Raw genomic sequence first — 26289 nt, 5'->3', positions numbered from 1 at the left:
ATGGAATCTGTGCTCGGATGGATTTTCCTTGCCACTATTTTAAAAGGTAATTCATGGAGAACCAGAAACCTTGAGTCTGTGAGTGGAGGTGAGTGAGAGAAATAGGGGATGTGGGACAGTTTCCTGACCAGGATGTCTTGTGTCTGCAGGTGTCCAGGGTGAGGTGTAGCTGGTGGAGTCTGGGGGAGACCTGGTGAAGCCTGGGGGGTCCCTGAGACTCTCCTGTGTGGGCTCTGGATTCACCTTCAGTAGCTACTGGATGAGCTGGGTCCGCCAGGCTCCAGGGAAGGGGCTACAGTGGGTTGCAGAAATTAGCGGTAGTGGAAGTAGCACAAACTATGCAGACGCTGTGAAGGGCCGATTCACCATCTCCAGAGACAATGCCAAGAACACGCTGTATCTGCAGATGAACAGCCTGAGAGCCGAGGACACGGCCATGTATTACTGTGCAAGGGACACAGTGAGGCGACCTCAGTGTGAGCCCAGACACAAACCTCCCTGCAGAAGCTGCAGAAGGGGATCAGGACCACCAGGGAGTGCAAACTCCTCACTTTTGTCTCAAGGCCCAGGAGCAGGTGCAGAGGGGTGTTCTGGGCAGGTTTCCTGTCAATGCCTGGGCTTTCTCTCCATGGAGCAGTTTCCCCCTGGGAGCCTCTCTGGGCACAGGATTCTGTTCTTACCTATTCAGTCTGTGATTTAGATACAGTTCTTTTCTTTTCTTTTTCCTTTTTTCTTTTCTTTTCCTTTTCTTTCTTTTCTTTTCTTTTCTTTTCCTTTTCTTTCTTTCTTTTCTTTTCTTTTCTTCTTTTCTTTTTTTCTTCTTTCCTTTCCTTTCCTTTCCTTTCCTCTTTTCTTTTTTTTTCTCTTTGTTTTTGGTAAAAATTATCCTTACATGCACAGAAGAGAAATTTGCTTAGATTTGCTTACTATTTTTCCTAAACATCGATTAATTAGAAATTCCTCCAAGAAAACTCAATTCTCTGTAAGAGTCACAGCTACAGATGCTGAGCATGACACAACCATCCAGGTCCATGGAAAATATTTTTAGCAGCAGCATAAATTCCTTGCTAGACATGAGGCTACAGAGGCTTCAACAATCAACAGTAGAGAAGAAAAATTTCTGAAGGGGTCCCTGTCTTGAACCACTCACTCAGTATCAATATTTGTGACAACCTGGGCAAGCTGAAGAACCCCAACCAGGACATATTGTGGTTGTGGCATCTGAAGAAAACACAAATGTACACACACACACACACACACGCACAAGAACGTTTAAAACCTTTATGCTGACATCATGTCTGTTGAGAAAAGTTTAGGCCACTCAGAAAGTAATAAGTGCTTGAATGGAGCCAAGGGAGGATAGAGGCTCAGGGTGTGTGTTGTGGGTCAATGGTGGGGATGGGGTCCTGGTTCAGTATTGGCTTGTGAAGGGTCAGTATTCCCCTGCATCAAATAAGAGAGAATCTGTGGGTTATTTTTGATTTCCCATGTTTGAGGTAGGAGGAGAAGAGGGAGGATTGGAGATCAAGGATCTAGAAGATAACGGACAATGGATGTGATGTGAGCAATAATTACAATCTATATTCCTGCATTTGTTGTCTTTGTCCTTGTTTCCCTTTTCTTTTCAGTCCTTATTTTATATAATTGCTTTTTTAAGAGTTTATTTATTTATTCATGAGAAACACAGAGAGGAGAGAGAGAGGCAGAGACACAGGCAGAGGGAGAAGCAGGCTCCATGCAGGGAGCCCAACGTGGGACTTGGTCCTGTGTCTCCAGGATCAGGCCCTGGGCTGAGGGCGGTGCTAAACTGCTGAACCCCCCAGCTGCCCTATTTTCTATAGTTATATCTTATCTATCTCTGACTGAGTTCTCTCCTTCATCACCCGTCATATTGATCACCTCCATTGGGTTGGCATTTTGGTTATAGTATTTTTAATTTGGCCTGATTTGATTTTACTTGACGGTCTCAGTAGAAAAGAAGCCTCTCTTGTCTTCTCTGTAGTCTTATTTCCTTTTCCCAAATCCTGCTAGTGTTCTTTCAATCATGGTTTTAAATTCCAAATTACACATCTTACTGATATCTGCATTTAGTATATTCCTTCCCTTGATATTCACATCTTGTTCAATCTCAGTAAATTCATTCCTTATTTCATTTTTGTCCCATAAAGTATAAAGAGAAGAAAGACAAAAATCAAAAAAACGAAGATCCTGGGTTTGTTTTGTTCTGCCTCTTGAAGGAATATATATCAGAAAATAAGTTAAAATAAAAATAAAATACATTAGCTTGAAAATATAAATAGCAACTCTGGGAAATTAACAAGGGGTAGTGGAAGGGGAGGTGGGCAGGGGGAAGGGATGAATGGGTGACGGGCACTGAGGAGGGCATCTGAAGGGATGAGCCCTGGGTATTACAATATATGCTGGCAAATCAAAGTCCAATAAAAATTATACAAAAATATATCAATAAATCATTGCATTTGTATCTTTGGGGTAAATCCCCAACAGTGCAATTGCTGGGTCGTAGGGCAGGTATATTTTTAACTGTTTGAGGAACCTCCACACAGTTTTCCAGAGTGGCTGCACCAGTTCACATTCCCACCAACAGTGTAAGAGGGTTCCCTTTTCTCCGCATCCTCTCCAACATTTGTTGTTTCCTGCCTTGTTAATTTTCCCCATTCTCACTGGTGTGAGGTGGTATCTCATTGTAGTTTTGATTTGTATTTCCCTGATGGCAAGTGATGCAGAACATTTTCTCATATGCATGTTGGCCATGTCTATGTCTTCCTCTGTGAGATTTCTGTTCATGTCTTTTGCCCATTTCATGATTGGATTGTTTGTTTCTTTGGAAGGAGCCTCGGTGTCCAACGAAAGATGAATGGATAAAGAAGATGTGGTTTATGTATACAATGGAATATTACTCAGCTATTAGAAATGACAAATACCCACCATTTGCTTCAACGTGGATGGAACTGGAGGGTATTATGCTGAGTGAAGTAAGTCAGTCGGAGAAGGACAAACATTATATGTTCTCATTCATTTGGGGAATATAAATAATAGTGAAAGGGAAAAGAAGGGAAGGGGGAAGAAATGTGTGGGAAATATCAGAAAGGGAGACAGAACGTAAAGACTGCTAACTCTGGGAAACGAACTAGGGGTGGTAGAAGGGGAGGAGGGCGGGGGGTGGGAGTGAATGGGTGACGGGCACTGGGTGTTATTCTGTATGTTAGTAAATTGAACACCAATAAAAAATAAATTAAAAAAAAATATCAATAAATCAATGAGAAAAAAGAAAATAGAGATAGTAAGTATATATAGTACATTTATTAAAATAAATACATAAACCAAGAACAAAATAATGGTAATAAAGGAAAAAGAAATAAGTGAAATTAAATAATAAAATAACCAATGGAGAATAAAAGTGGAGCAGAAGCTAGAAATTGATTCATTGCCGTTTGGCTGTTTATTCCTTTCGAGAATTGCAATATTATTATAATATTTTGCCAGAAGTAATTGTAGACATATGTTGTCCATACACATAAGCGCATCCAATGTGTGACATAGGGAAAACCTCATCTCCTGGCAACGAGACTGGGGCTTCAAGGAGGGCAGGGATGCTCCCCAAGGACTAGAATTGCAGGAACACTATTAGTGGTACTCCATGTCTCTGTGCAGTGGAGACAGGTGCCATTTGGGTAGTGTGCCCTGCTGACAGTCTTCTTGATACATATGATCCATTTGGGGATGGAAAATGAAGGATCTGGAGACATTACAGAAATGTACTCTTTTTGCAGGGTTATGGGGACTATTCTGATAAAGAAAAATTGAGGTTGAAGAGCCACAAACTCTGATTGAATTGAAACTGTATTTTCCCACTGCTTTTGTTGTAAAAAGTACCTGATAAACCCTGCAAAGAGGTTCAAGGGTAGTATATGTTTTTATGTTTATTTTTATTTTCTTCTATTGGATTGAATTTAATAGTTGAAAGATATAGACCTTGTCCCTAAATCACCGTGGAAAGCTGTCTTACACTGTTAGATTTAACGGGATATGATACAGGAATACATTTGAAAGGAGAGAATGCAATAGGGCAGAGTCTATTATTCAAGGCAATATTTCTACATTTAAGGATTCCATAAGTACCACATCTCAGGGAGACAGAGATGCTTCATGAGTCCCTTTTCCATAAGCCAGTTGTTACCAGAAGGTATATCTATGAAAAAATGGAACTCATACATTTCTGAGAGTTTTTATAATGTTACCATAAGGATACTGCTTTGACTCCCTTTCTAGAAGACTGTGGAGGTATGACCATGCGGTAATTGATTCTGAGTCACACCGTGCACAGCTGTCCCACCATGACTTCTATCAGCTGTGTTCACCTCCTACTGGGTGTAAAAGGTGGTACAACAAAGGATGGAAACACACTTCAAATATATTTTCATCTGCACTCCAATGTTTCTAGCAGCAATGTCCACAATAGCCAAACTGTGGAAGGAGACTCGGTGTCCATCAAAAGAGGAATGGATAAAGAAGATGTGGTCTATGTATACAATGGAATATTCCTCAGCCATTAGAAATGACAAACACCCACCATTTGCTTCGACATGGATGGAACTGGAGGGTATTATGCTGAGTGAAGTAAATCAGCCAGAGAAGGACAAATATTATATGGTCTCATTCATTTGGGGAATATAAAATATAGTGAAAGGGAGTATAGGGGAGAGAATATGACTTGTTTTGTAATCAGGTTTAAATTCTCCAATATTTTTCTCTTTTCCTGTCTTAACTAAAATATTATACCAATTCATCATTTTTAAGCTTCTTTCCTCTTATATATTCATATTTCTAAAATTACATGTCTTAAATATATTTTTCACTTTTTGAATCTCCTAAACATATTCAGTTTAATTTTGATAGATATGCAAGATATGAATTTCTGGATTTTGAGGTTCTTTTGGATATTTTTTTCTCTTTCATTTTGTTTTACATGGTGGAAGTCAGTGTCTTCTTACACATGAAAAAACTCACACAGAATCAAGTGAAACACCATGTTGGTTCATTCTGTGAGACTATGTTCTATCTTCCTTTCCATTCTGTCCCCCCTTTTACCTTGTTTGTGTTTCTATGCTCAAAGATGGGTTTTCATATAAGTATTGTTGGTTTATATAACTTTGGGATTGAGCATCTTCTAAGAACAAAATATACTCAAAACCAAGAGGATCAAACATTAGGTCCCCCCAGGTAGATTATAATCTATCTCCACCACCACTTCTTCACCTCCGCCATTCACACACCCCCCCCTTTAACTTTCTGTCTTCTTTGTTTTAGGTTTTTGGGTTTTTTCATTACTATTCTTTTTTAAAATTGGTTTTCCCCTTTAGTGGACCTTTTGTTTTATTGTCTTCTTTTCTTCTTTTTCTTATATTTTCTGGTATGTGACTTCCTCAGAATCATCTATGGTGTAACTTACTTAGGACATGGTTGATATTTTTGACTTGGGCCACTCATACAGCCTCTCTGAACTGGACAAAATGACTAGAAGGAAGAATCCACGACAAGGAAACAACCGGAAGCAGTACTCTCTGACACAGAGTTACCAGACCATGGATTTAAATGTGATGAAAGAATTTCAATTCATATATTGTTTGTCCTTCTTCGATTGAGTAACTTCACTCAGCATAATACCCTCCAGTTCCAACCACATCAAAGCAAATGGTGGGCACATTCTCTCTCAGTTTCCGTGTGTCCTGGAAGTTCTTTATCTCTCTTCTATTCTGAATGACAGCCTTACTGGATAAAGAATTCTTGGATGCATGGTCTTTTCATTTACTCCCCTGAATATATCATCCTGCTCTGTCTGACCTGCCACGTTTCTGTGAAGAGGTCTGATGCCAGCAGACACTCCTACCCCTGAAGGTTAAGAAGCTCCTGCCTCAAGCGCTCTCATTATTTTCTCTTTATGCCTGAAATTTGCAATTTTCTCAATTAAATGATGATATGTTGATCTATTTTTATTAATTTTGAGAAGAGTCCACTCTACTTCTTGGACTCAAATGCCTGTTCCCTTCCCCTGATTAGAGAATTGTTCATCAGATTGACTTAAATATACCTTCTGGCCCTTTATTTTCTTCTCCATCAGGGATCCCAAAATTCTAATATTTTGCTGATTTTATGACATCACTGATTTCTCAAAGCCTCCTCTCATGGTCCATTAGTTGTGTTTCTCTCTTTTCCTTAGCTTCCATACCTTCTATCACTTTTATTTTTTTTTAATTTTTATTTATTTATGATAGTCACAGAGAGAGAGAGAGAGGCAGAGACACAGTCAGAGGGAGAAGCAGGCTCCATGCACCGGGAGCCCGATGTGGGATTCGATCCTGGGTCTCCAGGATCGCGCCCTGGGCCAAAGGCAGGCGCCAAACCGCTGCGCCACCCAGGGATCCCTCACTTTGATTTCTATGTCACATTGTCTCTCTTCTGCCTCAGTTACCCTAGCTGTTAGAACATCCAGTTTAGACTGCATCTCAGAATATTTTTCCTTGTGGCCTGATTATGTCTTATTGCTGCACTGAGATTTTCTACTGTCCTTTATGCCTCTTCCAAATATAGGTAGCATCTTTATACCTGTTCTCTTAAATTCCATCTCTGATATTTTTACTTTATCCATATCAACTAATTCTGCAGCAGAGACCACTATCTCAGGTTCTTTCTTTTGTTGTGAATTCTTCCTATCCAAAGAAAATGGTTGCACAAGTGGGCACAATCAAAAATATCAACAACGACCTAAGCAAAATGCACACTAGAGAAATCAGAAGGGGTCAGAAATCGAAAAGAAAAGAAAAAAAAGGAATCCCTGGGTGGCGCAGCAGTTTGGCGCCTGCCTTTGGCCCAGGGCGCGATCCTGGAGACCCAGGATCGAATCCCACATCAGGCTTCCGGTGCATGGAGCCTGCTTCTCCCTCTACCTATGTCTCTGCCTCTCTCTCTTTCTCTCTCTGTGACTATCATAAATAAATAAAAATTTAAAAAAAGAAAAGAAAAGAAAAGAAAAAGAATGAGGACATAAGAAAAGGTAAAGAGAAAAGAAGAATAAAAGATAGAAATGAAGGTGAAGAGAGAATACAATCTCATAGGGTGGACAAACAGGTTGATCTACTTGGTCCTAAGTGTATTTTGGTCTGTGTGTTATAAGACATTAAATTCCAAAACCATAAAGATTTGAAAACTTATATTTATACAAATACAAAGTTGAATAGAGAAAGGAAGACAGAAATGAACAGGTACTTATAAAATGTAAATGGAAACATGAAATGGAAAAAAAGCCTCAAAACCAAAGAGTAAGTAAAATAAGAAATTAGATGAAAAGAGAGGGAACAAAAGTAATGGAAAATTTTAAACTGAAGGATAGGTGAACCTTGGGAAAAATTCTCAAGTTCTATAAGTATTTCCCCCACCACTGGAGTTTTGTGATCCTATCATTTCCATCAGCGTGCTTGTCACCTGTCTTCCAGGTGGCCTTCTGGGAAGGGGTCTGTTGTGCCGATTCTCACGTGTCTTTCCCTGCATGGAGCTGCACAACTCTTGCCTGGGGGCCGGCCTCCGTGCAAGCTCTGTCGCTCTCTGTGACCTTTGTTCCCTGGGGGATTCCAGCACCTCTTTTGAGGAGGAAAACAAAACGGTGGCACCTGGATCTCCAGCTGCAGAGTTGAGAGATTGCTGTCCCCTCTCCTTAGTAAACACTTAAGGATGAGTGGTCTTCACTGTTGTGTGGCCTAACTCTGCAGACTACTGTGGATGAGCCCACACCTATGGTCTGTGGGAAGGCAGAGGGTCCCCATGTGTGCACTCTGCAGGGCCCCAACATGGAGATTGGTCACCTAATCCAGCATGCACCTGATCTACCCCTCTGGGGAAATGTAGAGGGTCATCTCCGTACTGTCCATTACAGGGTCCCCACACTGAAAGCTGTCTCTGGGTCATGGGCGCACCCATCTGCCCCTCCCAGGGAAAGGTGGAGGGTCCCCCAATCCTGTCCCTTGCAGGACTCCAACACAGCCTGGTCACCCCATCCATGGGCAGCTCCAGGTATAAGGCCACCGGAGATGAGAACACCGTCCTGGGCTTGCCAACCTTGTTTCCCAGCTCTAATCCTGGGAACGCCACTGTGTCAGGCAGCCCTGTACCCTCTGTGACTTCTGCTTTCTTGAGACCACACTGTACCAACTCGGATACTGATCTCTTTCACCCCTTGAGCACCTTTCAGGCCGGGACATCTCTCACTGGGAAGATTTAAAAGGGTTCCCATTTTACACTCAGAGGCTCTATCACTTTCCAGATTATGGAGCCAGCTGATGAAGTCCCCCATTTAACTTTTTAAAAAAAATTTTAAATAAATTTATTTTTTCTTGGTGTTCAATTTACTAACATACAGAATAACACCCAGTACTCATCCTGTCAAGTGCCCTCCCAGTGCCTGTCACACATTCACCCCCACCCCACGACCTACTTCCCTTCCACCACCCCTAGTTCGCCTCCGAGGGTGAGAAGTCTCTGTGCTCTGTCTCCCTTTCTGATAATTCCCACACATTTCTTCTCCCTTCCCTTATATTCCCTTTCACTATCATTTATATTCCACAAATGAATGAGAACATACACTGTTTGTCCTTCTCTGATTGACTTACTTCACTCAGCATAATATGCTCCAGTTCCATTCATGTTGAAGCAAATGGTGGGTATTTGTCATTTCTAATGTCTGAGTAATACTCCATTGTATACATAAACCATATCTTCTTTATCCATTCATCTTTTGATGGACACCGAGGCTCCTTCCACAGTTGGGGTATTGTGGACATTGCTGCTAGAAACATCGGAGGCAGGTGTCCAGGCATTTCATTGCATCGGAAACTTTGGGGTAAATCCCAAACAATGCAATTCCTGGGTCGTTGGGCAGGTCTATTTTTAACTCTATGAGGAACATCCACACAGTTTTCCAGAGTGGCTGCACCAGTTCACATTCCCACCAACAGCGCAAGAGGGTTCCCTTTTCTACGCATCCTCTCCAACATTTGTGGCTTCCTACCTTGTTAATTTTCCCCATTCTCCCTGGTGTGAGGTGGTATCTCATTGTGCTTTGATTGGTATTTCTCTGATGGCAAGTGATGCAGAGGACATTCTCATGTGCATGTTGGCCATGTCTATGTCTTCCTCTGTGAGATTTCTCTTCATGTCTTTTGCCCATTTCATGATTCGATTGTTTGTTTCTTTGGTGTTGAGTTTAATAAGTTCTTTATAGATCTTGGAAACTAGCCCTTTATCTGATATGTCATTTGCAAATATCTTCTCCCATTCTGTAGGTTGTCTTTGAGTTTTGTTGACTGTATCCTTTGCTGTGCAAAAGCTTCTTATCTTGATGAAGTCCCAGTAGTTTATTTTTGCTTTTGTTTCTTTTGCCTTCGTGGATGTATCTTGCAAGAAGTTACTGTGGCCAAATTCAAAAAGGGTGTTGCCTGTGTTCTTCTCTAGGAATTTGATGGAATCTTGTCTCACATTTAGATCTCTCATCCATTTTGAGTTTATCTTTGTGTATGGTGCAAGAGAGTTGTCTAGTTTCAATCTTATGCATGTGGTTGTCCAATTTTCCCAGCACCATTTATTGAAGAGGCTGCCTTTCTTCCAATGGATATTCCTTCCTCCTTTATCGAATATTAGTTGACCATAAAGTTCAAGATCCACTTCTGGGTTCTCTATTCTGTTCCATTGATCTATGTGTCTGTTTTTGTGCCAGTACCACACTGTCTTGATGACCACAGATTTGTAGTACAACCTGAAATCTGGCATTGTGATGCCCCCATCGATGGTTTCCTTTTGTAAACTTTCCCTGGCTATTCGGGCTCTTTTCTTATTCCACACAAATCTCAAAATAATTTTTTCCAACTCTCTGAAGAAAGTCCATGGTATTTTGATAGGGATTGCATTAAACATGTAAATTTCCCTGGGTAACATTGACATTTTCACAATATTAATTCTGCCAATCCATGAGCATGGAATATTTTTCCATCTCTTTGTGTCTTCCTCAATTTCTTTCGAAGTGTTCTATAGCTTTTAGGGTAAAGATCCTTTACCTCTTTGGTTTGGTTTATTCCTAGGTATCTTATGCATTTGGGTGCAATTGTAATTGGGATTGACTCCTCAATTTCTCTTTCTTCAGTCTCATTGTTAGTGCATAGAAATGCCACTGACTTCTGGGCATTGATTTTGTATCTTGCCACACTAACAAATTGCTGTATGAGTTCTAGCAATCTTGGGGTGGAGGCTTTTGGGATTTCTATGTAGAGTATCATGTCATTGGCGAAGAGGGTGAGTTTGACTTCTTCTTTGCCAATTTAAATGACTTTAATGTCTTTTTGTTGTCATTGCTGAGACTAGGACATCCAGTACTATGTTGAATAGCAGTGGTGAGAGTGGACATCCCTGTCTTCTTCCTGATCTTAGGGGAAAGGCTCCGAGTGCTTCCACTTTGAGAATGATATTTGCTGTGGGCTTTTCATACACGGCTTTTAAGATGCTGAGGAATGTTCCCTCTATCCCTACAATCTGGAGAGTTTTGATCAGGAATGGATGCTGTATTTTGTCAAATGCTTTCTCTGCATCTAATGACAGGATCATATTGTTCTTGGTTTTTCTCTTGCTGATATGATGAATCACATTGATTGTTTTACGGGTGTTGAATCAGCCCTGTGTCCCTGGGATAAATCCTACATGGCCATGGTGAATAATTTTCTTAATGTACAATTGGATCCTATTGGCTAGTATCTTGTTGAGAATTTTTGCATCCATGTTCATCAGGGATATTGGTCTGTAATTCTCCTTTTTGGTGGGGTCTTTGTCTGGTTTTGGAATTAAGGTGATGCTGGCTTCATAGAACGAATTTGGAAATACTCCATCTCTTTCTATCTTTCCGAACAGCTTTAGTAGAATAGGTATGGTTTCATCTTTAAACGTTTGATAGAATTCCCCTAGGAAGCCATCTGGCCCTGGACTCTTGTGTCTTGGGAGGTTTTTGATGACTGCTTCAATTTCCTCCCTGGTTATTGGCCTGCTCAGGTTTTCTATTTCTTCCTGTTCCAGTTTTGGTAGTTTGTGGCTTTCCAGGAATGCGTCCATTTCTTCTATATTGCCTAATTTATTGGCATATAGCTGTTCATAATACGTTTTTTAAATAGTTTATTTCCTTTGTGTTGGTAGTGATCTCTCCTTTCTTATTCATGATTTTACTTATTTAAGTCTTCTCTCTCTTCTTTTTAAAAAGGCTGGCTAATGGTTTATCTATCTTATTAATTCGTTCAAAGAACCAACTCCTGGTTCTGTTGATCTGTTCCACAGTTCTTCTGGTCTCGATTTCGTTGAGTTCTTCTCGAATCTTAATTAACTCTCTTGTTCTGCTGGGTGTAGGATCTATTTGCTGTTTTTTCTCTAACTCCTTTATGTGTAAGATTAGCTTTTGTATTTGAGTTCTTTCCAGTTTTTGAATGGATGCTTCTATTGCGATGTATTTCACCCTAGGACTGCTTTTGCTGCATCCCAAAGTTTTTGATCGGTTGTATATTCATTTTCATTAGTTTCCATGAAACTTTTTATTTTTTTTGTTTTCATTTATTTTTATTTTTTTTCCATGAAACTTTTTAATTCTTCCTTAATTTCCTGGTTGACCCTTTCATCTTTTAGCACGATGGTCCTTAACCGCCACGTGTTTGAGGTCCTTCCAAACTTCTTGTTGTGATTTAGTTCTAATTTCAAGGCATTATGGTCTGAGAATATGCAGGGGGCGATCCCAATCTTTTGGTATCTGTTCAGACCCGAAATATAACCCAGTATGTGGTCTATTCTGGAGAAAGTTCCATGTGCACTTGAGAAGAATGTGTATTCAGTTGAGTTTGGATGTAAAGTTCTGTAGATATCTGTGAAATCCATCTGGTCCAGTGTATCATTTAAAGCTCTCGTTTCTTTGGAGATGTTGTGCTTAGAAGACCTATCGAGAGTAGGAAGAGCTAGATTGAAGTCACCAAGTATAAGTGTATTATTATCTAAGTTTGCCTTAACTTTGGTTATTAATTGATTGATATATTTGGCAGCTCCCACATTCGGGGCATATATATTGAGGATTGTTAAGTCCTCTTGTTGAATAGATCCATTAAGTATGATATAATGTCCCTCTTCATCTCTCACTACAGTCTTCGGGGTAAATTTTAGTTTATCTGATATAAGGATGGCTACCCCTGCTTTCTTTGAGCACCATTTGAATTGTAAATAGTTCTCCAACCTTTTATTTTCAGGCTGTAGGTGTCCTTCTTTCTAAAATGAGTCTCTTATAGACAGAAAATAGATGGGTCCTGCTTTTTTATCCAGTCTGAAACCCTGCGCCTTTTGATGGTGTCATTAAGCCTGTTCACGTTCAGAGTTACTATTGAAAGATATGAGTTTAGTGTCATCATGATATGTATTCAGTCCTTCTTTTTGTGGATTGTTGCACTGAACTCCTTCTCAAAGGGGAATTTTAATAGTCCCCTTTAAAATTTCTTGCAGAACTGGTTTGGAGGTCAGTTCATATTCTTTCAGTTCTTGCGTGTCTTGGAAGCTCTTTATCTCTTCTTCCATTTTGAATGAGAGCCTTGTTGGATAAAGTATTCTTGGTTGCATGTTCTTCTCATTTAGGACCCTGAATATATCCTGCCAGCCCTTTCTGGCCTGCCAGGTCTCTGTGGAGAGGTCTGCAGTTACCATAATATTCCTCTCCATAAAAGTCAGGGATTTCTTGTCTATTGTTGCTTTAAGGATCTTCTCTTTATCTTTGGAATTTGCAAGCTTCACTATTAAATGTCGAGGTGTTGAATGGTTTTTATTGATTTTAGGGGGGATCTCTCTCTTTCCTGGATCTGAATGCCTGTTTCCCTTCCCAGATTAGGAAAGTTTTCAGCTATGATTTGTTCAAATACATATTCTGGCCCTCTGTCCCTTTCGGCGCTCTCAGAAACCCCAGTTATACGTAGGTTTTTCTTCCTCAGGCTGTCGTTTATTTCCCTTAATCTATCTTCATGGTCTTTTAATTGTGTGTCTCTTTTTTCCTCAGTTTCCCTCTTTGCCATCAACTTGTCTTCTATGTCACTCACTCTTTCTTCCACGTCGTTAACCCTTGTCGTCAGGACTTCTAGTTTGCATTTCATCTCATTCAATTGATTTTAATTAATTTCTGCCTGATTAGATCTAAATTCTGCCATCATGAAGTCTCTTGTGTCCTTTATGCTTTTTTCTAGAGCCACCAGTAGCTGTATAATAGTGCTTCTTAATAGGCTTTATTTTTTTTTCTTAATAGGCTTTCTGACATTGAATTGTAATCCAGATTTTGTAACTCTGTGGGAGAGAGGACTGTTTCTGATTCTTTCTTTTGAGGTCAGGTTTTCCTTGTAGTCATTTTGCTCAGTGCAGAGTGGCCAAAAACAAGTTGTATTGGGAAAAGGAGAAAAAGACAGGAGAGAAAGAAGAAGAGAAAAGAGAAAAAGAAAAAAGAAAAAAGGAAGAATAAAAGAGAAGAGAAAGAGAAAGAAAAAGAAAGAAAGGAAAAAAGGGTGGGGGAAGCAAACAAATCAAAAAGCAAAAAAACAAACAAACAAACAAACACGGAGGAGTATCTTCTGATTCTGAATACTTTAAGTCCCTTGACTTCCCCAGGAACTTGTCCGTCTAGCTGGTCTTCTGGGGGAGGGGCCTGTTGTGCTGATTTTCAGGTGTTAGCACTTGGGGGAGCTGCTCTGCCCCTTGCCTGGTGCAGTGCTCATTGGGGGTTGTTTACCCCGTGAGGTCCCAGGAGGAACAGCCTCATTGGTGGCATCCAGCTCTGGAGCCCTGGATTCAGCCCCTTCAGTAACTATGGAACTCTCCGTCTGCAGGGCCTGGATGCTCCAGGGGCGGGGCCACTGTTCTGCTCATCTCGGGGCAGGAGCATCCTTGTGGTCCTATGCCATCCAGGCCTCTGACTGTCCTGGGGGGAGGTCGGATCCTGGGCTTTGTCCCGGCGCCCAGTGCTCCCAGGCCTGTGCTGTTGGATTAGCGCTCCCAGGCATGTAGCTCCCTCTATGGATCCGGCGCCTGAGACCCTTGGAGCTGTTCCTGGAGCCACACAGCCCCCTCCGTGCGGAGCCTCTTCCTCTGCCAGAGCCACGCAGCCCTCTCCACGGGGAGCCTCTTCTTCTGCCAGAACCATCTCCGAGCTGCTCCCGGGGCTGTGCACCCCCTTCCGCAGAGCCGCCGCCCAAGCCCCTCCGTGCTGCTCCGGGTCCCGCCGTGCACGCTGCAGCCATTTAGGGAGCTCGGCGCACTCTCCTGGGCATGCATGTGTCTGTTAGTGTCCCAGGGAGCCTGAGAGCACCCCTCCCTCCTGCATCCTGCTCTAACTACCTGCGGGCGCCTTTCTGCCCAGGAAGATTGGTGCAGCTCCTGCTTCTCCGGGAGGGGGCTCTCCTGTCCTGTGCACACTCGCCTCGGCCTTAGCCTTGCTCCTCGTGGGGCTCCTCCCCCCTGGACACCGTTTGTTTCTTTATTTCTTTTTCCCCGTCTTCCTACCTTGATAGAAGCGTGAACTCTTCTCACTGTAGCGTTCCAGCTGTTCTCTCTTTAAATCTCAGGCCAAATTCATAGATTTTCAGGATAATTTGAAGGTTATCTAGGTAATTTGGTGGGGACAGGTGATTTGGGGACCCTACTCTTCCACCATCTTGCCCTTCCTCTTAACTTTCAATAATTGTTTGGGATTCACTGCTGTGCACCTCCTACCTTGAGGAAAGTGGAAACTTTTCTACTTGTAGAATTTTGGCAACTCTTTTCTTACATATCAGGGTGAATTCAAGGAAGTTAGATGATTTAATAGCAGAATAGCTGAATTCAATGGATCAGTTGAAATGAGCTCCCCTACATTTCCACAATCTTGCCTCCTGCCCCTTATAGTAAATATTTTTAGATGTCTGGAAATAAAGAATTAAATACATATATTTTGAGAAATCATAATCCAAAATGTTGGTATTTAACAATTTTAAAATTTGGAAAATATATATTTAATTTAAATATAGAAGCATAAATATATATTTTGGCAATATATCCATGGGTAAATATATAGCCCGTGTATTAAATATTTTAATAAATTGTTCTTTAAATAATTCCTAAATACTCTAATTTAACAATAGACAGTATATCAATCTTTTGAATAATCATTGTTGACTTGAATATTTCAACATTAGATAAACTTTTAATTTTTCATGAAATATGTACTCATTTTATTAGACCATTCCTAAGTCAAATCATTTCTATACGTGCTTCATGATTGTAGTATCCTGAGATTCTCATCTGCCCTCCTGCTTCTGCATGACTATAGTAATTTCTCCAAGGTCAGTAGAACCAGGCTTCCCTCATACCTGTTCAAGGACTAGAGATCTATTTCTTCATGAATCTGGTGATGTCTTCAGGATCCCATAGTTCCTCATTATTGTCACCAGTCTCTTGTCCCAAACACAAAATATTATAATTCAGAGCCTAACTTGTGTCTCAGGCCTTTTCATGTGTTACGTCTTGTTTCAATTACTTTAAACTATAGGGGAACCCAGTTTCTCCATGTACAAGTCATGTTTCTCCAGAGAAACAGAGCCCATAACCCATTGGCTTACGTGACTGAATAAACAGACAAGGCCCAGGATCTATGATCACAAGGTAGAGGCCCTGGAAAGCCAGTAGACTAATTCTCATCTGATTCTACATGGCTGTCTAGTCTGTGAACCTGGGGACCTGATGGTGTAACTCTCAGTCCTGGGGCAGGACGAGACAAATAATACAACACAAATGTGAATGCAGGAAGGAACAATGATGGAATTGTTCCTCCCTCTGCCTTGTATTCTATTCAGAATCCTAATTGGTTGGATGATGTCAAGTCACATGGAGACAAGGAATGTACATACTGATCTGTTTGGCAATCATCATCCCAGAGGTCCACAGAAACAACCACTACTCTGGGCACCCATGGTCTAGCCTCAAACACGTAAAGTTAACCATCACAGGTCAAGCTCCTCTAAATATGTATGTCCACGTGTACCTCCATAAATCATACTCATGTGTAAAGGAAGAAAATAACATGGTCATAATGTCACCTTATATGTGAGAGTGTTCTGTACAAAATCCAACTACACCAACCCCTTCTCCAGTTGAGGAGGTGAGGCTCCTGATTGATTTTTATTTGCCTCCTTGAAGTTCCCTAGATGAAATATTATGGTGTAAGAATTAGAATTGTTAAATGAAATAAAGTCTGTCTGATATGTCATTTGCAAATATCTTCTCCCATTCTGTAGGTTGTCTTTTAGTTTTGTTGACTGTATCCTTTGCTGTGCAAAAGCTTCTTATCTGGATCAAGATTTATAAAGAACTTATTAAACTCAACACCAAAGAAACAAACAATCGAATCATGAAATGGGCAAAAGACATGAAGAGAAATCTCACAGAGGAAGACATAGACATGGCCAACATGCACATGAGAAAATGCTCTGCATCACTTGCCATCAGGGAAATACAAATCAAAACCACAATGAGAACCACCTCACACCAGTGAGAATGGGGAAAATTAACAAGGTAGGAAGCCACAAATGTTGGAGAGGATGCAGAGAAAAGGGAACCCTCTTACACTGTTGGTGGGAATGTGAACTGGTGCAGCCACTCTGGAAAACTGTGTGGAAGTTCCTCAAATAGTTAAAAATAGACCTGTCTTATGACCCAGCAATTGCACTTTTGGGGATTTACCCTAAAGATTCAGATGCAATGAAACACCGGGACACCTGCACCCCGATGTTTCTAGCAGCAATGTCCACAATATCCCAAATGTGGAAGGAGCCTCAGTGACCATCGAAAGATGAATGGATAAAGAAGATGTGGTTTATGTGTACAATGGAATATTACTCAGCCATTAGATATGACAAATACCCACCATTTGCTTCAACGTGGATGAAACTGGAGGGTATTTTGCTGAGTGAAGTAAGTCAATCAGAGAAGGACAAACAGTATATGATCTCATTCATTTGGGGAATATAAATAATAGTAAAAGGGAATATAAGGGAAGGGAGAAGAAATGTGTGGGAAATATCAGAAAGGGAGACAGAATATAAAGACTTCTAACTCTGCGAAACGAACTAGGGGTAGTGGAAGGGGAGGAGGGCGGGAGTTTGGGGTGAATGGGTGACGGGCACTGAGGGGGGCGCTTGACGGGATGAGCACTTGGTGTTATTCTGTATGTTTGTAAATTGAACACCAATAAAAATGAATTTATTATAAAAATAAAATAAAATAAAGTCTATATATCATATGTTAAATGACAAAGAAAAAATAGAGGGAAGAAAACAAAAAAAACATATTCACAGAAAAAATAAGGAAATATGCATAACTACAGTCCTCATTCTGTAACATCATGAGAATAAAAGCTGCTGTGTGCACCTACCTTGTTCAACTGCCAAATATATATTCTCTTCTGTCAGTTTGCCCTAGAGTTTGTCCCATACATTTCCTGACAGGATTACTAAACGCTTAATCCCCAATCATCTTAACTTACTCATATATGGGTAGATGAAATTCTGTTCCATATATCCAGGTGTTTCTGGGTGGTGGAGAATGTGGTGAGATTCGTAAGTACCACATTTAAGTATTGAATGAATATCATGCATAACCCTCTATGAACCAGGCTCACCTTCATTCTTGCTCAGAGAACTAACTGTAGGACTATCCTCATGAGACCACAGGTGCAGGTTGAGAGAGAAAATATAGGGGAGCACGACTGGGGACCATGGGCATTTGGAAACTACATCATGTGACATGCTGTGTCTTCAGGATCTCCTCAGACCCCATCTCTTCTCTCCTTCGATGAAAGAGTATCACTGTGCATGACAAATATTATGGCTTAATTATTCAAATAACACAATGATTTGTGTTTTTATGTTTATTTTTTGTGTATTTTTATTGGACTTCAATTTGCCAACATATACGATAACACCCAGTGCTCATCCTGTCAAGTGCTGTCAAGGGTCTTTTTGAGTCCATACAAATCTTAATATTATTGGTTCCAACTTCTGAAGAAAGTCCAAGGTATTTTGATAGTGATTGCATTGAACGTGTATATTGCCCTAGGTAGCATTGAGATTTTCACAATATTAATTCTTCCAATCCTTGAGCATGGAATAATTTTCCATCTCTGTGTGTCTTCCTCAACTTTCTTCAGAAGTGTTCTATTGTTTTTAGGGTATAGATCCATTACCTTTTTTGTTAGGTTTATTCCTAGGTACCTTATGCTTTTGGGTGCAATTGTAAATGGGATTGATTCATTATTTCTCTTTCTTCAGTCTCATTGATAGTGTATAGAAATGTCACTGATTTCTGGGCATTGAGTTTGTATCCTGCCACACTGCCGAATTGTTGTAGGAGTTCTAGAAATCTTGGGGTGGAGTATGCAAGGAGAGACAGTTTGACTTCTTCTTTGCCAGTTTGAATTCCTTTAATAAATTTTTGTTGCCTGATGGCTGTGCCTAGGACTTCTAGTACTATGTTGAATAGCAGTGTGGTGAGAGTGGACATCACTGTCGTGTTCCTGATCTTAGAGAAAAGTCTCCTAGTGTTTCCCCATTGAGAATGATATTTGCTGTGTGCTTTGGGTAGATGACTTTTAAGATGCTGAGGAATATTCCCTCTATCCCTACACTCTGAAGATATTTTTCTTATTTTTGTATATTTTATTGCAGTTCAATTTGCCAACATATAGCATAACACTTGGTACTCATCCCGTCAAGAGCCCCTCAGTGCCTGTCGCTCAGTCATCTCCACCCCCCCCTGACCACCTCCTTTTCCACCATCCCTTGTAAGTTTCCCAGAATTAGGAGTCTCTCATGGTCTGTCACCCTCACTGTTATTTCCCACTCATTTTCTCTCCTTTCCCCTCTAATCCCTTTCACTATTTTTTATATTCCCCAAATGAATGAAACCAAATAATATTTCTCCTTTTCTGATTGACATACTTTACTCAGCATAATACCCTCAGGTCCATCTACGTTGAAGCAAATAGTGGGTATTCTTCGTTTATAATGGCTGAGTAATATCCCATTGTATACAGATACCACATCTTCTTTATCCATTCATCTTTTGATGGACACCGAAGCTCCTTCCACAGTTTGGCTATTGTGGACATTGCTGCTATAAACATTGGGGTGCAGGTGTCTCTATCTCCCACTTCATCTGTATCTTTGGGATAAGTCCCCAGTAGTGAAAATGCTGGGGGGTAGGGTAGCTCTATTTTTAACTCTTTGAGGAACCTCCACACAGTTTTCCAGAGTGGCTGCTCCAGTTCACATTCCCACCAACAGTGCAAGAGCGTTCCCCTGTCTTCATATCCACTCAAACATTTGTTGTTTTCTCAGGAATGGATGATGTATTGTGTCAAATGATTTCTCTGCATCTATGAAGAAGATCATACGGTTCTTGTTTTTTTCTCTTGTTTATGTTATCGATCATGTTGATTGTTTTACAAATATTGAACCAATATTGCATCACGGGGATAAATCCCATTTCGTCATGGAGAAAAATCCACTTAATATACTGTTGAAGGCTATTGGCTAATAATTTGTTGAGAATTTTTACTTCCATGTACAAACAAAATCCTAGAGGAGAACGCAGGCAACACCCTTTTTGAATTTGGCTACAGCAACTTCTTGCAAGATACATCTATGAAGGCAAGGAAAATAAAAGCATACATGAACTATTGGGACTTAACCAGGATAAAATGCTTCTGAAGCAAGAGAAACAGTCAACAAAACTCAAAGACAACCTACGGAATGGGATACTATATTTGCAAATGACATTTCAGATAAATGACTAGTATCCAAGATCTATAAAAACTAATTAAACCCAACAGAAAAGAAACAAACAATCCAATCATGAAATGAGCAAAAGACATGAACAGGGCAGTCCAGGTGGCTCAGTGGTTTAGTGACAGTTTCACCACAGGGCGTGATCCTGGAGACCCAGGAAAAAGTCCCACATCAGACACCCTGCATGGAACCTGCTTCTCCCTCTGCCTGTGTCTCTGCCTCTCTCTCTCACCTCTCTGTGTTTCTAATGAATAAGTAAATAAATAATCATTTTTAAAAAGGACAGGAACAGAAATTTAACAGAGGAATACATACACATGGCCAACCAGCACATGAGAAAATGCTCCACATCCCTTGCCATCAGGGAATTACAAATCAAAACCACAATGAGATCCCACCTCACACCAGTGAGAATGGTGAACATTAACAAGACAGGAAACAACACATGTTGGAGAGGATGTGGAGAAAGGGGAACCATCTTGCACTGTTGGGGATGTGAATTGGTGCAGCCACTCTGGAAAACTGTGGAGGTTCCTCAAAAGGTTAAAAATAGATCTGCCCTATGACCCAGAAATTGCACTGCTGGGGATTTACCCCAAATATATGGATTTTTGTGAAATGGCAGAACAGCTGCACCCCAATGTTCATAGCAACTATGTCCACAATAGCCAAACTGTGGAAGGAGGCTTGGTGTCCATTGAAAGATGATGGATAAAGGATATGTGGTCTATGTATGTAATGGAATATTACTCAGCCATTAGAAATGTCGAATACACCATTTGCTTCAATGTAGTTGGAATTGGAGGGCATTATGCTGAGTGAAGTAAGTCAATCAGAGATGGACAATCATCATATGGTTTCACTAATATGGGGAATATAAGAAATAGTGAAAGGGATTATAAGGGAATGGAGGGAAAATTAGTGGGAAATATCAGAGAGAGAGACAGAACACGAGAGTGTCCTAACTCTGGGATATGAACAATGGGTAGTGGAAGGGGAAGTGGGTGGGAGGATGATGTGACTGGAAGACAGGCATTGAGAGGGGCAATTGATGGGATGAGCACTTGGTGTTTTACTATATGTTAGCAAATCAAACTCCAATAAAAATATACAAAAATAACAAGCATAAAAAATCCAAGATCAGATTACTTTATCTATGAATTCTACCAAATATCTTAAGAAGAATTAAGGCCAAAACATCTCCAAACCTTCCAATCAATTAAAATGGTTCATGATCAAATTCATTTAAGGAGGCCAGGATGACTCTGACGCCAAAGCAAGTCAAGGACCCTACAGGAAGGGACTCATGCACAATATCTCAGATACACATAAACACAAAAATCCTGGCATCCTGAATGCAACAGCACATGGAATGGATCATACAAGAACCTAGAGAAAACCAGCCCTGGCATGCAAGGATCCTTCAATATGCCCAGATCATAAATGGGGCCCACTATAGTAACAGAGTGAACAATTGGATGTACATCATCTTTTCCTTTGATGCCTACAACCATTTAACAAAATCCAATAGACTTTTATCTTCAAAACATCTTAACACTCAAGGCAGAAGAAGATTTTTGTCAACAAAATAGTGGTGATTTCCAAAAAAGCCACACCAACATAATATCTGACAGTGAAAAACTGAAGCCTGCCAGTCAAATCAATAGCCAGGCAAGGATGCTGATTCCCACCATGAGTATTCAACATGGTATCATGAAGGACAATAAACTGGACACCACAAACATGTCAGCTGGTCCCCTAGGTTATTTTGAATAAGAGTCACCTGGTAACACCCAGAGGAGGCACACTGAGCCTCCTATATCTCCGTGATGGCAGGAAATAAATCACACATTGGATGTTCTTGTCTCTGTACCAGGAGGTGAGAATCATCCTCAGCACCAGAATAGGGAACTTAGGGCCCAGAAGGCTGGACCAACATCCCTTGTCATTTCCCTCACTTACTTACTGACCTAAACCCAAATCATCTCTTTAAATATCACCAAAACCAATGTCTTCTTGTCTAAGAGCCACAACAACTGCCTACTTTGGTCGTTTTCTGGATGTAGTATCCTAGGTATCCCATACACTTGCAAAATGAAGTACATTTCCCCCTAGATCTGTCTTATTTCTACTGAGTTGGTAGACCAGACAAAAAACCCAGGAGAAGAGAATGAAAATCTTTCTGCCACAACAATGGGAAGATCTAGACAGGAAATTTAGGGAATGATAGAAGGGTACTTACATCAAAATAGAGGAAAAATTATTTTTTTCCATATGACATTATTTCTATAAGGTCAAACTCTACAAACAAATTCTTAGACAAATGAATTATTTTAGGGAATCAAGAAATACAAGAAACATGGAAAATAAAGCCATGTTTCCACACACTAATGTGCTATCATATAAAAGGAAATTAAAAATAATCCCACTGACACTGGCATTAAAAATAAAGTATTTAGGATTAAACATCAGGATGAAGACAAACAGGTTATTCTGTATGTTGGTAAATTGAACACCAATAAAAAATTAATTTATTAAAAAAAAGGATGAAGGCAAAACACTGAATACAAAAATTACCTACATTGATGGGAGATTTTTATTTTTTATTTATTATTTTCTTAATGAGAGGCTTTTCAAAAGACATAAAGAGATGAGAAGGAAAATCTGTTCACAGATTAGCACACTTCATATAGTCACAAAACATTACATACTGTTGCCTGCAGATATAAAGCAATCCTTGTTAATAACACTTAAAGGATCATATCTAATTCTAGTTCTCATTGTATACTCAGATGATATGCAAACAGGGCCCTCTCTCCACTGATTAAACCAATTCATTCCCAACCCTGCAGCTGGGAGAGAAGCCCCAGCCCCAGGATCCCCAGGTGACCCCATTCGGGGATCAGGGCAGAACACAGACAACTCACCATGGAGTCTTTGCTCACGTGGGTTTAACTTCTGGCAATTTTAAAAGGTAATTCAAAAAAAATTAAAAAAAATAAAAGGTAATTCATGGAGAACAAGAGACCTTGAGTATGTGAGTGCAGGCGAGTGAGAGAAACAGGGGATGTGGGACAGTATTCTGACCAGGATGTCTTGTCATAAATGCCTGGATGGTGCCAGGGAGGCCACTAGCTTTGGGTGTGTGTTGTAGGTCAGTGGTGGGGACAGGATCCTGTTCCATGGGATTTGGAGAGGAGGTGGGGCCCTAGGGGTGCACTGAGGTCAGGAAGTGCAGCCTCATGATAGGTCCAGGGCCCTTATACACCAGGACTGGGAAATCTCCCTGTATTCGGGCCCCATGTGAGGTGATGGGGAAAGGACTGTCTAGGACCTGGGTGCTCTCCAGACACCAGATGTGCCTGCACCTGGACATCAGATGTCTCAGATTCCAGATCTGTGAGAATGAGTGTCTGTGGTTTGCTCAATCCAGTCCATGTACAATATTCCAGGACTTGGAACAGCCTAAAGTAATTTTTTCTTTGTTTAAATTGAATTTACTAATATTTACTACACATTCAGTGCTCATCACCTCACGTGCCCTCCTTAACTCCAATCACCCAGTTTCCCATTGCCCACCCCCTCCCTTCCAGCGACCCTCAGTGTTTTTTCCCCAGAGTTAAGGGTCTCTCATGATTTGTCTTCCTCTGTAATATTACCCCACTAATTTTCATTCCTTCCTTTATGGTCTCTTTCAATATTTCCTATATTACACATATGAATGACACCATATCATTGCCTTTCTGTGATTAATTTCTCTCAACATAATACCTCCAGGGCCACCTATGTTGAAGGAAATGTTATTTCATGTTATTCATCATTTCTGACAGCTGTGTAATATCCCATTGTATATATAAACCACATTTTGAGTATATTTTTTTATTGGAGTCCGTTTGCCAACATATAGACAGTACTCATTCCGACAATTACTCCCCTCAGCTCCTGTCATCCAGGATCCCCAACCCCCTGACCATCTCCCCTTCCACTCTCATTGTTTTTTCCCCCATACTTAGGAGTTTCTCATGTACCGTCACTGTCTCTGATCATTCCAACTCATTCTATCTCCTTTCCCCTTTATTCCCTTGCACTATTTCTTATGTTCTTTTTATGAGTGAAATCATAAAATGTTTGTCCTTCTCTGAATCACTTACTTCACTCAGCGTAATATCCTTCACGTCCATTCACGTTGAAGCAAATGATGGGTATTCGTTGTTTCTAATGGCTGAGTAATGTCCCAGTGTATATATAGACCGTATCTCCATTATCCATTCATCTGTCGATGGACATTGAAGCTCCTTCCACCGTTTCTTTATCCACTTTTCTGTAGAGGGGCTTCATGATTCCTCCCATGGTTTGACTATTGTGGACATTGCTGCTGTGAACATTGGGGTGCAGGAGTCCCTTCATTTCATTAAATTTTCATATTTGTGGTAAATACCCTGTAGTTTAATGGCTGCATCATAGGGCGGCTCTATTCTCACTGTTTCAGGACATTCCTTTCTATTTTCTGGAGTGGCTGAACAAGCCTGCATTCCCACCAAAGGTGAAAGAGACAGTTCCACTTCCTCAATATCCTCGCTTATATTTATTGTTTCCTAGCCTTGTTACTTTATCCATTCTGAGTTGTATAAGTGGGATCTTAGTGCGGTTTTCATTTATATTTCCCTGATGACAAGTCATGTGGATCATTTTTCTCATCTACCTGTTGGCTATGTGTAGGTCTTCTTTGAAGAAATGGCTGTTTGTGCCTTCTCTCCATTTCTTCACTGGATTGTTTGTTTTGTTGGGTGCTGATGTTGTTAAGGAAATATCTTTTCCTATTCTGTATGTTGCCTTTCATTTCGTCACTTGTTGCACTGTTGTACAGATTCTACCATGATGAAGTCCTAATAGTTGGCTTTCCCTATGTTTCCCTGTTGTTTCCTATGCCTTTTGAAAGGTGCCGTGGTAGCAGTCACTGCAGCTGAGGACAAAAAGTTGCTACCTGAATTCTCCTCTATGATTTTGAAGCTTTTGTGTCTCAGATTTTGGTATTTCATCCATTTTGAGATTATGTTTGTGTTTGGTGTAGCTGAATGGTCCACATTCATTCTTATGCAGGTGGCTGTCCAATTTTTTTCAGATCCATTTATTGATGAGGCATTTTTTCATTAAATATTTTTTCTTGCTTCTTGAAGAGTAGTTGCCCATAGAGTTGAGGGTCCATTTCTGCGTTCTCTGCTCTTTTCCATTGATCTATGTGTTGTTTTTGCCAGTACCAGGCTATCTTGATGATAAAGACTTTATAATAGAGCTTTTCTGCAAATATTGTTTTACCCAACAGCTGTAGGATTTTTTTTTGGCCAAAATGTTTCTATTTGGCGACTTAGGAAAGGAATTGAAGAAGATGCAAAGAGGTGGAAAAACTTCTGTCCTTATGGATTAGAACAATGAATATTGTCAGGGCACCTGTGTTGCTCAGAGTTTGAGTGCCTGCAATTGGCTCAGGTTGTGATCCTGGGGTCCTGGGATGGTGTCCTGCTCAGGCTTTTGGAAGGGAGCCTGCTTCTCCCTCTGCCTAAGTCTCTACATCCGTCTGTGACTCTCGTGAATAAATAAAAAATATTTAAGACAAAATGAAAAATAACTATTGTAAAATTTTCTATGCTGCCCAGAACCTTCTATATATTCAAAGCAATTTTTATCAAATCATCCTGGGCATTTTTAGGCAGAGTATGAACATATAATTTAAAATTTAAAATTTAAGAACAAAATAATGGTGTGAAGATTAATTACATTAAACAAGTATGGAATTTGGGAAGACAAAAGAGAGAAATGGTCATTCTAAGTAGACAAATATTTGATTCTCTGGGAAAGGAGATGAATGATATATGGAAGAAGCACATAATACAAAATTATAGTACAAATACACCAAGGTCGTATGTGGAGCCTCAGATGGAAGCTGTCCTCTCCCCAAGGTCACCAGCTGGTTCTGAAGATCAGCTGTACACTGTGCACATGCAGAGACCACAAGCTTGTACTGGACCCATGAGGATCCTCATGGTTAGGATCTGGATTGGAGGACCTCCCACCTGCATGGAACAACTCCTTGATCCTTCAGGTGATGATATCAGTTCCCTGGGTGTGACCTCTACCATCTGCATGCGGAAACCTGTCGCCTATGTGATGTGAGGCAGAGGTGGAGCCTTAGGGGAGCACTTAGGTCAGAAGGTGTGCAGCCTCATTATGGGATCAGGTCCTTTATACACCAGGACTGGGAAAGCTCCCCGCACGCTGGACCAATGTGAGGTGACAGGGAATGGACAGGCTAGGATGTGGGCGGTCGCCAGACCCACATATGCCTACTCTTGGACCT

General features: G+C 40.7%; 1 pseudogene; it reads left to right on the top strand.

The window, feature by feature from the left end:
• Positions 1–25263, top strand: LOC119876560 (annotated as a pseudogene).
• The last annotated feature ends 1026 nt before the right edge of the window (positions 25264–26289 follow it).

Source organism: Canis lupus, chromosome 8, assembly GCF_011100685.1.
Source record: "Canis lupus familiaris isolate Mischka breed German Shepherd chromosome 8, alternate assembly UU_Cfam_GSD_1.0, whole genome shotgun sequence".
NCBI classification, from domain to species: domain Eukaryota; kingdom Metazoa; phylum Chordata; class Mammalia; order Carnivora; family Canidae; genus Canis; species Canis lupus.
Note: the sequence above shows the minus strand (reverse complement) of the source record. Positions and strands in the feature narration are given on the sequence as shown.